The sequence below is a fragment of the Lepidochelys kempii genome, chromosome 26 (assembly GCF_965140265.1).
Source record: "Lepidochelys kempii isolate rLepKem1 chromosome 26, rLepKem1.hap2, whole genome shotgun sequence".
Taxonomy (NCBI): Eukaryota; Metazoa; Chordata; order Testudines; family Cheloniidae; genus Lepidochelys; species Lepidochelys kempii.
In genome coordinates, this window is record NC_133281.1 from 18,493,620 (window position 1) to 18,505,133 (window position 11,514).

Below are 11,514 nucleotides of genomic sequence, written 5' to 3' on the forward strand. Positions count from 1 at the left end.
CGAACCCTAATGGACGGGGCTTCCCGACCCGGACTCAGGTGGGGCGTGTGAGAAGTGGGACTGTTCTTAATGTTTCCTCTGAATAGTGTGGGGGTGCCTCAGTTTCCCCTAGGCAGTTCTTAAGTATCTAGGGGGTGGAGTAAGGGTGTATGATCATTGCAGAGCCCTAGAGGGCATATGTGTGCAGGAGTCTGGACACAGAGAATGGCCAACACCCTGTTTCCTGGCAACTGATGGCCTGGGCCCTTCCCCCCCTGCAAGGTGAGAGCTGAAGGGTTGGAGAACAAAGGAATCAGGTGACCTCCTGGCCCGGGAAAGGGACAAAGCCCAGAGGAGGAGGGGCTGGAGGGGGGTTTCAGTTTGGGGCTGGCTGGGACATGGAGTGAAGTGCAGACGTGGTTGTCTGGCTCACTGCCCCCCAAAATGGACCCAGCTGAGGGGTCCCGTTCTCTGCACCTGCAAGCTCTGTTTTAGACCATGTTTCTGTCGTCTAATAAACCTTCTGTTTACTGGCTGGCTGAGAGTCACATCTGACTGCGGAGTTGGGGTGCAGGACCCTCTGGCTTCCCCAGGAGCCCCGCCTGAGCGGACTCGCTGGGGGGAAGCGCACGGAGGGGCAGAGGAGGCTGAATGCTCCGAGGTCAGACCCAGGAAGGTGGAAGCTGTGTGAGCTGTGAGTCCTGAAGACAGGCTGCTCACAGAAAAGCGACTGCCCCAGAGTTCTGACTGGCTTCATAGGGAGCAGTTTCAGAGCATGCCGGGGACTCCGTGACAGGGCGTGAGCAGAGTCCTCACCAAACCAGACACTTCTCTCTCCGAGACTGGCGAGAGCTCGGCTCCCAGATGGAGGGCTCTTGCCTGGCATCACCAACGGTCACAGGCTCGCTGCTCTCACTCACATTCCGTCGCATGAGGGCAGTAGATTCTGAGGCTTGACTTCTTTTTCCTTGCTACTAAAGCCAGCCCAAGGGGAAAAAAACAAGTAAGTTACCATCTCAGGCGGCAACGTCTCAGAGGCTCCTCTGTTTGCCTCTTCCACACGGCGGGGATCCGCCCTCCACTCTCCTCCCATTACACCTTGAGCATCCCAACCAAAATCTCCTTTTCTTACGGCACCCCACAGAGTCACTCTGCTCAAGAGACTCTGGCCCCTCTCCACCTACATCCCCCGAGCCCTGTCCCCAGCGAGGACGCCCACGGCCGCTGAGGAGGACGACAGCGACTGCGGACGAGGAACTGGAAGCACTGACCTGGCAGCCAGGTCTGCAGAGGGCAGAGAGCGGAGGCCTTGTTCCGCCCCCTTGGAAAGAGGCCCAAGCGGCTCAGGCCCCCTCCTGCCGTGTTTCCCTCCGGCGAGAGCTCCGGCACCATTCCTCGCCAGAGCCGCTGCGAAAGCCGAGCCGGAGCCCTAGCTCCACAGCGCTCATCATGTTGTGGGTCGTCTTGTGTTGCGTGTGACATGTTGTGGGTTATTTTGTGTTGAGTGAGTGTGTGTTTGTGAGATGTTGTGGGTCGTGTGTGTGATGTTTTGTGTGTGTTGCTTTCCGTGTCGCGGTGTGTGTGTGTCTTTGTCGTGTGTTATTTTTCTGTGTCGTGTTCTGTGCCCTTCTGTGTCATCGTATCGAAAAGCATTTTGGTGAATAATTCGAGGAGAGCTTTAGCACTAGTACTTGTCGATAATTTAAGTCTCCTTAGGAGTAATTTTCTTGACCCAATCGCTACGAACTCTTCAGGAGAGACGCTGGATTGCTGGAGTCTTTACCACTAGATACTTGTAAAGAATGATTTTCTACCTTGAGTCCTTTGCACGAACCGATCTGTTCCAACGCACCAAGGGAGAATGCCTTTGCTTTTCTGCTGGAGGATTCCGTGGGAAATTTATCAGAGGACGGCTGAGGAATGAATTGTCTCATTCCTAGTCATTTTCACGGACCGATTTTAGTCCAAATCTCCAGGAGCTAATTATGAACATAGTACGGAGGATGATTCCATGTGTAATTAATTGCTAACATTGATCAGAAAGAACTGCCTCCTTTTTAGTCATTTCTACCAAATCGTCAACTGATATCTACCTAATCACAAGGAGCCAATCTGAAAGGCTTTTGGAGGAGGATTCCATTTGTCATTGATTATAAGCATTGATCAGTTATAACTTTCTCTTTTTTAGCAATTTTCTCGATAAATCCTTGCTAAATGCCGAAGAGAGCATAGACTTGCTTTTTGGTGCATGGTTCCATGAGGAGGACATCAGGATACCTGATTTCGAATGACGTTCTCATTTTCAGTAATTTTCGCAACCTGCTCTGTACCGTCTGACGAGAAGTGAATCCTCGGGGCTTTCAGGAAGATTCCTTCTCACATTTCTCTGTCGCACAGATCAAAGATGAATTTCTCTATTTTAGTATATTTCGAGAAAGGATTTCTTCCAAATCACCAGCAGGGAATCGAAAAGCGTTTTGGTGAATCATTCGAGGAGAAATGGATCACTAGTACTTGTCAATAATGTATGTCTCATTATGAGTAATTTTCTTGAACAGATCTCTACCCAATGATCAGGCGAGATTACGTATGGCTTTTCGAGGAAGAGTGCATGAGACATCAACGGCTACATCTGATTAGTAATGAAAGTCTCATTTTTAGCACTTTACACTACCCATCTGTATGTGTGACGTGTTCTGTGTGTGTGTGCGTCGGTATCGTGCTGTGTGTGTTGTCTTGGGTGGCCACAACACAGGGAAATGCACAAAGCTTCCCCTCCTGGAGGAAGAGTGACACGACGTGGCCACTCAGGAGTAATACACAAACAATCCCAAGCCTCCCCCCCACCCCCCACCCCGGAGCAACAGTGATGTCTGTGGCCAATTCAGGTCATTCAGAAAGCATTTCCCTCATGGAGCAACAGTGACACTGGGGGGCCACTTGGAGTAATGCAGAAAGCATTTCCCTCACGGAGCAATGGTGAAACTGCGTGGCCAATTCAGGTAGTGCTCATATCATTTCCCTCCCGGAGCAACAGTGACACCGGGCAGCCCCTTGGAGTAAGACACAAATCATTTCCTCACGGAGCACCAGTTGCACAAAATGAGTTGAATAATAATAATCATTAATAATAAAACTAAACAAAAAATAGGTAGGTAGATTTTCAATAATTGGAAGGTAGAGCAAACAGAAGAAGGCAGATTTCTAAGCAACTACAAATTCGCACGCATACTGAGCCTAAGATCTTCAAGAGACTGGATTCAACAAGTATTTTCCCATCCTACATGTCTTTCGGCAACTTGAAGAGTTTCTGTAGATTAGATTTGCCGTTGTTTCTCTTTACAGATAACACTCCTGTGTTAGGCTGGACTTCCCCCTTCTCGTTTCCTTTGTCTCTTCAGGTACTTTCAGCAGCCTTTCTACTGCCCTGCATGATCTTCGTCCTCTCCGACTTTTCCATGGCTCCCGAGACCTCACTTGTGGGAAGGCACACCTACCCGCGTCCTGTGAAGGGACACGGCACGAGGAGAGAAGAGGAGAGACGAGAAAGAGAGAGTTGGCGAACACAGGAGAGAAAACAGAGAAACAGGAGAGCAAGGCGAGCAACTCACCACCTGGAGTCATCCTCTTGGATCCAAGCTTCAGTTGTGGAGAAGACACCGTTCCTGACCAGAGAAACGAGCAGCCTCTGAAAATGGGACCTTTTCTCCCTCCTAGCCACAGCTGGTCAGGATCCTTTGCTTACAAACCGAACCCTAATGGACGGGGCTTCCCGACCCGGACTCAGGTGGGGCGTGTGAGAAGTGGGACTGTTCTTAATGTTTCCTCTGAATAGTGTGGGGGTGCCTCAGTTTCCCCTAGGCAGTTCTTAAGTATCTAGGGGGTGGAGTAAGGGTGTATGATCATTGCAGAGCCCTAGAGGGCATATGTGTGCAGGAGTCTGGACACAGAGAATGGCCAACACCCTGTTTCCTGGCAACTGATGGCCTGGGCCCTTCCCCCCCTGCAAGGTGAGAGCTGAAGGGTTGGAGAACAAAGGAATCAGGTGACCTCCTGGCCCGGGAAAGGGACAAAGCCCAGAGGAGGAGGGGCTGGAGGGGGGTTTCAGTTTGGGGCTGGCTGGGACATGGAGTGAAGTGCAGACGTGGTTGTCTGGCTCACTGCCCCCCAAAATGGACCCAGCTGAGGGGTCCCGTTCTCTGCACCTGCAAGCTCTGTTTTAGACCATGTTTCTGTCGTCTAATAAACCTTCTGTTTACTGGCTGGCTGAGAGTCACATCTGACTGCGGAGTTGGGGTGCAGGACCCTCTGGCTTCCCCAGGAGCCCCGCCTGAGCGGACTCGCTGGGGGGAAGCGCACGGAGGGGCAGAGGAGGCTGAATGCTCCGAGGTCAGACCCAGGAAGGTGGAAGCTGTGTGAGCTGTGAGTCCTGAAGACAGGCTGCTCACAGAAAAGCGACTGCCCCAGAGTTCTGACTGGCTTCATAGGGAGCAGTTTCAGAGCATGCCGGGGACTCCGTGACAGGGCGTGAGCAGAGTCCTCACCAAACCAGACACTTCTCTCTCCGAGACTGGCGAGAGCTCGGCTCCCAGATGGAGGGCTCTTGCCTGGCATCACCAACGGTCACAGGCTCGCTGCTCTCACTCACATTCCGTCGCATGAGGGCAGTAGATTCTGAGGCTTGACTTCTTTTTCCTTGCTACTAAAGCCAGCCCAAGGGGAAAAAAACAAGTAAGTTACCATCTCAGGCGGCAACGTCTCAGAGGCTCCTCTGTTTGCCTCTTCCACACGGCGGGGATCCGCCCTCCACTCTCCTCCCATTACACCTTGAGCATCCCAACCAAAATCTCCTTTTCTTACGGCACCCCACAGAGTCACTCTGCTCAAGAGACTCTGGCCCCTCTCCACCTACATCCCCCCGAGCCCTGTCCCCAGCGAGGACGCCCACGGCCGCTGAGGAGGACGACAGCGACTGCGGACGAGGAACTGGAAGCACTGACCTGGCAGCCAGGTCTGCAGAGGGCAGAGAGCGGAGGCCTTGTTCCGCCCCCTTGGAAAGAGGCCCAAGCGGCTCAGGCCCCCTCCTGCCGTGTTTCCCTCCGGCGAGAGCTCCGGCACCATTCCTCGCCAGAGCCGCTGCGAAAGCCGAGCCGGAGCCCTAGCTCCACAGCGCTCATCATGTTGTGGGTCGTCTTGTGTTGCGTGTGACATGTTGTGGGTTATTTTGTGTTGAGTGAGTGTGTGTTTGTGAGATGTTGTGGGTCGTGTGTGTGATGTTTTGTGTGTGTTGCTTTCCGTGTCGCGGTGTGTGTGTGTCTTTGTCGTGTGTTATTTTTCTGTGTCGTGTTCTGTGCCCTTCTGTGTCATCGTATCGAAAAGCATTTTGGTGAATAATTCGAGGAGAGCTTTAGCACTAGTACTTGTCGATAATTTAAGTCTCCTTAGGAGTAATTTTCTTGACCCAATCGCTACGAACTCTTCAGGAGAGACGCTGGATTGCTGGAGTCTTTACCACTAGATACTTGTAAAGAATGATTTTCTACCTTGAGTCCTTTGCACGAACCGATCTGTTCCAACGCACCAAGGGAGAATGCCTTTGCTTTTCTGCTGGAGGATTCCGTGGGAAATTTATCAGAGGACGGCTGAGGAATGAATTGTCTCATTCCTAGTCATTTTCACGGACCGATTTTAGTCCAAATCTCCAGGAGCTAATTATGAACATAGTACGGAGGATGATTCCATGTGTAATTAATTGCTAACATTGATCAGAAAGAACTGCCTCCTTTTTAGTCATTTCTACCAAATCGTCAACTGATATCTACCTAATCACAAGGAGCCAATCTGAAAGGCTTTTGGAGGAGGATTCCATTTGTCATTGATTATAAGCATTGATCAGTTATAACTTTCTCTTTTTTAGCAATTTTCTCGATAAATCCTTGCTAAATGCCGAAGAGAGAATAGACTTGCTTTTTGGTGCATGGTTCCATGAGGAGGACATCAGGATACCTGATTTCGAATGACGTTCTCATTTTCAGTAATTTTCGCAACCTGCTCTGTACCGTCTGACGAGAAGTGAATCCTCGGGGCTTTCAGGAAGATTCCTTCTCACATTTCTCTGTCGCACAGATCAAAGATGAATTTCTCTATTTTAGTATATTTCGAGAAAGGATTTCTTCCAAATCACCAGCAGGGAATCGAAAAGCGTTTTGGTGAATCATTCGAGGAGAAATGGATCACTAGTACTTGTCAATAATGTATGTCTCATTATGAGTAATTTTCTTGAACAGATCTCTACCCAATGATCAGGCGAGATTACGTATGGCTTTTCGAGGAAGAGTGCATGAGACATCAACGGCTACATCTGATTAGTAATGAAAGTCTCATTTTTAGCACTTTACACTACCCATCTGTATGTGTGACGTGTTCTGTGTGTGTGTGCGTCGGTATCGTGCTGTGTGTGTTGTCTTGGGTGGCCACAACACAGGGAAATGCACAAAGCTTCCCCTCCTGGAGGAAGAGTGACACGACGTGGCCACTCAGGAGTAATACACAAACAATCCCAAGCCTCCCCCCCACCCCCCACCCCGGAGCAACAGTGATGTCTGTGGCCAATTCAGGTCATTCAGAAAGCATTTCCCTCATGGAGCAACAGTGACACTGGGGGGCCACTTGGAGTAATGCAGAAAGCATTTCCCTCACGGAGCAATGGTGAAACTGCGTGGCCAATTCAGGTAGTGCTCATATCATTTCCCTCCCGGAGCAACAGTGACACCGGGCAGCCCCTTGGAGTAAGACACAAATCATTTCCTCACGGAGCACCAGTTGCACAAAATGAGTTGAATAATAATAATCATTAATAATAAAACTAAACAAAAAATAGGTAGGTAGATTTTCAATAATTGGAAGGTAGAGCAAACAGAAGAAGGCAGATTTCTAAGCAACTACAAATTCGCACGCATACTGAGCCTAAGATCTTCAAGAGACTGGATTCAACAAGTATTTTCCCATCCTACATGTCTTTCGGCAACTTGAAGAGTTTCTGTAGATTAGATTTGCCGTTGTTTCTCTTTACAGATAACACTCCTGTGTTAGGCTGGACTTCCCCCTTCTCGTTTCCTTTGTCTCTTCAGGTACTTTCAGCAGCCTTTCTACTGCCCTGCATGATCTTCGTCCTCTCCGACTTTTCCATGGCTCCCGAGACCTCACTTGTGGGAAGGCACACCTACCCGCGTCCTGTGAAGGGACACGGCACGAGGAGAGAAGAGGAGAGACGAGAAAGAGAGAGTTGGCGAACACAGGAGAGAAAACAGAGAAACAGGAGAGCAAGGCGAGCAACTCACCACCTGGAGTCATCCTCTTGGATCCAAGCTTCAGTTGTGGAGAAGACACCGTTCCTGACCAGAGAAACGAGCAGCCTCTGAAAATGGGACCTTTTCTCCCTCCTAGCCACAGCTGGTCAGGATCCTTTGCTTACAAACCGAACCCTAATGGACGGGGCTTCCCGACCCGGACTCAGGTGGGGCGTGTGAGAAGTGGGACTGTTCTTAATGTTTCCTCTGAATAGTGTGGGGGTGCCTCAGTTTCCCCTAGGCAGTTCTTAAGTATCTAGGGGGTGGAGTAAGGGTGTATGATCATTGCAGAGCCCTAGAGGGCATATGTGTGCAGGAGTCTGGACACAGAGAATGGCCAACACCCTGTTTCCTGGCAACTGATGGCCTGGGCCCTTCCCCCCCTGCAAGGTGAGAGCTGAAGGGTTGGAGAACAAAGGAATCAGGTGACCTCCTGGCCCGGGAAAGGGACAAAGCCCAGAGGAGGAGGGGCTGGAGGGGGGTTTCAGTTTGGGGCTGGCTGGGACATGGAGTGAAGTGCAGACGTGGTTGTCTGGCTCACTGCCCCCCAAAATGGACCCAGCTGAGGGGTCCCGTTCTCTGCACCTGCAAGCTCTGTTTTAGACCATGTTTCTGTCGTCTAATAAACCTTCTGTTTACTGGCTGGCTGAGAGTCACATCTGACTGCGGAGTTGGGGTGCAGGACCCTCTGGCTTCCCCAGGAGCCCCGCCTGAGCGGACTCGCTGGGGGGAAGCGCACGGAGGGGCAGAGGAGGCTGAATGCTCCGAGGTCAGACCCAGGAAGGTGGAAGCTGTGTGAGCTGTGAGTCCTGAAGACAGGCTGCTCACAGAAAAGCGACTGCCCCAGAGTTCTGACTGGCTTCATAGGGAGCAGTTTCAGAGCATGCCGGGGACTCCGTGACAGGGCGTGAGCAGAGTCCTCACCAAACCAGACACTTCTCTCTCCGAGACTGGCGAGAGCTCGGCTCCCAGATGGAGGGCTCTTGCCTGGCATCACCAACGGTCACAGGCTCGCTGCTCTCACTCACATTCCGTCGCATGAGGGCAGTAGATTCTGAGGCTTGACTTCTTTTTCCTTGCTACTAAAGCCAGCCCAAGGGGAAAAAAACAAGTAAGTTACCATCTCAGGCGGCAACGTCTCAGAGGCTCCTCTGTTTGCCTCTTCCACACGGCGGGGATCCGCCCTCCACTCTCCTCCCATTACACCTTGAGCATCCCAACCAAAATCTCCTTTTCTTACGGCACCCCACAGAGTCACTCTGCTCAAGAGACTCTGGCCCCTCTCCACCTACATCCCCCCGAGCCCTGTCCCCAGCGAGGACGCCCACGGCCGCTGAGGAGGACGACAGCGACTGCGGACGAGGAACTGGAAGCACTGACCTGGCAGCCAGGTCTGCAGAGGGCAGAGAGCGGAGGCCTTGTTCCGCCCCCTTGGAAAGAGGCCCAAGCGGCTCAGGCCCCCTCCTGCCGTGTTTCCCTCCGGCGAGAGCTCCGGCACCATTCCTCGCCAGAGCCGCTGCGAAAGCCGAGCCGGAGCCCTAGCTCCACAGCGCTCATCATGTTGTGGGTCGTCTTGTGTTGCGTGTGACATGTTGTGGGTTATTTTGTGTTGAGTGAGTGTGTGTTTGTGAGATGTTGTGGGTCGTGTGTGTGATGTTTTGTGTGTGTTGCTTTCCGTGTCGCGGTGTGTGTGTGTCTTTGTCGTGTGTTATTTTTCTGTGTCGTGTTCTGTGCCCTTCTGTGTCATCGTATCGAAAAGCATTTTGGTGAATAATTCGAGGAGAGCTTTAGCACTAGTACTTGTCGATAATTTAAGTCTCCTTAGGAGTAATTTTCTTGACCCAATCGCTACGAACTCTTCAGGAGAGACGCTGGATTGCTGGAGTCTTTACCACTAGATACTTGTAAAGAATGATTTTCTACCTTGAGTCCTTTGCACGAACCGATCTGTTCCAACGCACCAAGGGAGAATGCCTTTGCTTTTCTGCTGGAGGATTCCGTGGGAAATTTATCAGAGGACGGCTGAGGAATGAATTGTCTCATTCCTAGTCATTTTCACGGACCGATTTTAGTCCAAATCTCCAGGAGCTAATTATGAACATAGTACGGAGGATGATTCCATGTGTAATTAATTGCTAACATTGATCAGAAAGAACTGCCTCCTTTTTAGTCATTTCTACCAAATCGTCAACTGATATCTACCTAATCACAAGGAGCCAATCTGAAAGGCTTTTGGAGGAGGATTCCATTTGTCATTGATTATAAGCATTGATCAGTTATAACTTTCTCTTTTTTAGCAATTTTCTCGATAAATCCTTGCTAAATGCCGAAGAGAGAATAGACTTGCTTTTTGGTGCATGGTTCCATGAGGAGGACATCAGGATACCTGATTTCGAATGACGTTCTCATTTTCAGTAATTTTCGCAACCTGCTCTGTACCGTCTGACGAGAAGTGAATCCTCGGGGCTTTCAGGAAGATTCCTTCTCACATTTCTCTGTCGCACAGATCAAAGATGAATTTCTCTATTTTAGTATATTTCGAGAAAGGATTTCTTCCAAATCACCAGCAGGGAATCGAAAAGCGTTTTGGTGAATCATTCGAGGAGAAATGGATCACTAGTACTTGTCAATAATGTATGTCTCATTATGAGTAATTTTCTTGAACAGATCTCTACCCAATGATCAGGCGAGATTACGTATGGCTTTTCGAGGAAGAGTGCATGAGACATCAACGGCTACATCTGATTAGTAATGAAAGTCTCATTTTTAGCACTTTACACTACCCATCTGTATGTGTGACGTGTTCTGTGTGTGTGTGCGTCGGTATCGTGCTGTGTGTGTTGTCTTGGGTGGCCACAACACAGGGAAATGCACAAAGCTTCCCCTCCTGGAGGAAGAGTGACACGACGTGGCCACTCAGGAGTAATACACAAACAATCCCAAGCCTCCCCCCCACCCCCCACCCCGGAGCAACAGTGATGTCTGTGGCCAATTCAGGTCATTCAGAAAGCATTTCCCTCATGGAGCAACAGTGACACTGGGGGGCCACTTGGAGTAATGCAGAAAGCATTTCCCTCACGGAGCAATGGTGAAACTGCGTGGCCAATTCAGGTAGTGCTCATATCATTTCCCTCCCGGAGCAACAGTGACACCGGGCAGCCCCTTGGAGTAAGACACAAATCATTTCCTCACGGAGCACCAGTTGCACAAAATGAGTTGAATAATAATAATCATTAATAATAAAACTAAACAAAAAATAGGTAGGTAGATTTTCAATAATTGGAAGGTAGAGCAAACAGAAGAAGGCAGATTTCTAAGCAACTACAAATTCGCACGCATACTGAGCCTAAGATCTTCAAGAGACTGGATTCAACAAGTATTTTCCCATCCTACATGTCTTTCGGCAACTTGAAGAGTTTCTGTAGATTAGATTTGCCGTTGTTTCTCTTTACAGATAACACTCCTGTGTTAGGCTGGACTTCCCCCTTCTCGTTTCCTTTGTCTCTTCAGGTACTTTCAGCAGCCTTTCTACTGCCCTGCATGATCTTCGTCCTCTCCGACTTTTCCATGGCTCCCGAGACCTCACTTGTGGGAAGGCACACCTACCCGCGTCCTGTGAAGGGACACGGCACGAGGAGAGAAGAGGAGAGACGAGAAAGAGAGAGTTGGCGAACACAGGAGAGAAAACAGAGAAACAGGAGAGCAAGGCGAGCAACTCACCACCTGGAGTCATCCTCTTGGATCCAAGCTTCAGTTGTGGAGAAGACACCGTTCCTGACCAGAGAAACGAGCAGCCTCTGAAAATGGGACCTTTTCTCCCTCCTAGCCACAGCTGGTCAGGATCCTTTGCTTACAAACCGAACCCTAATGGACGGGGCTTCCCGACCCGGACTCAGGTGGGGCGTGTGAGAAGTGGGACTGTTCTTAATGTTTCCTCTGAATAGTGTGGGGGTGCCTCAGTTTCCCCTAGGCAGTTCTTAAGTATCTAGGGGGTGGAGTAAGGGTGTATGATCATTGCAGAGCCCTAGAGGGCATATGTGTGCAGGAGTCTGGACACAGAGAATGGCCAACACCCTGTTTCCTGGCAACTGATGGCCTGGGCCCTTCCCCCCCTGCAAGGTGAGAGCTGAAGGGTTGGAGAACAAAGGAATCAGGTGACCTCCTGGCCCGGGAAAGGGACAAAGCC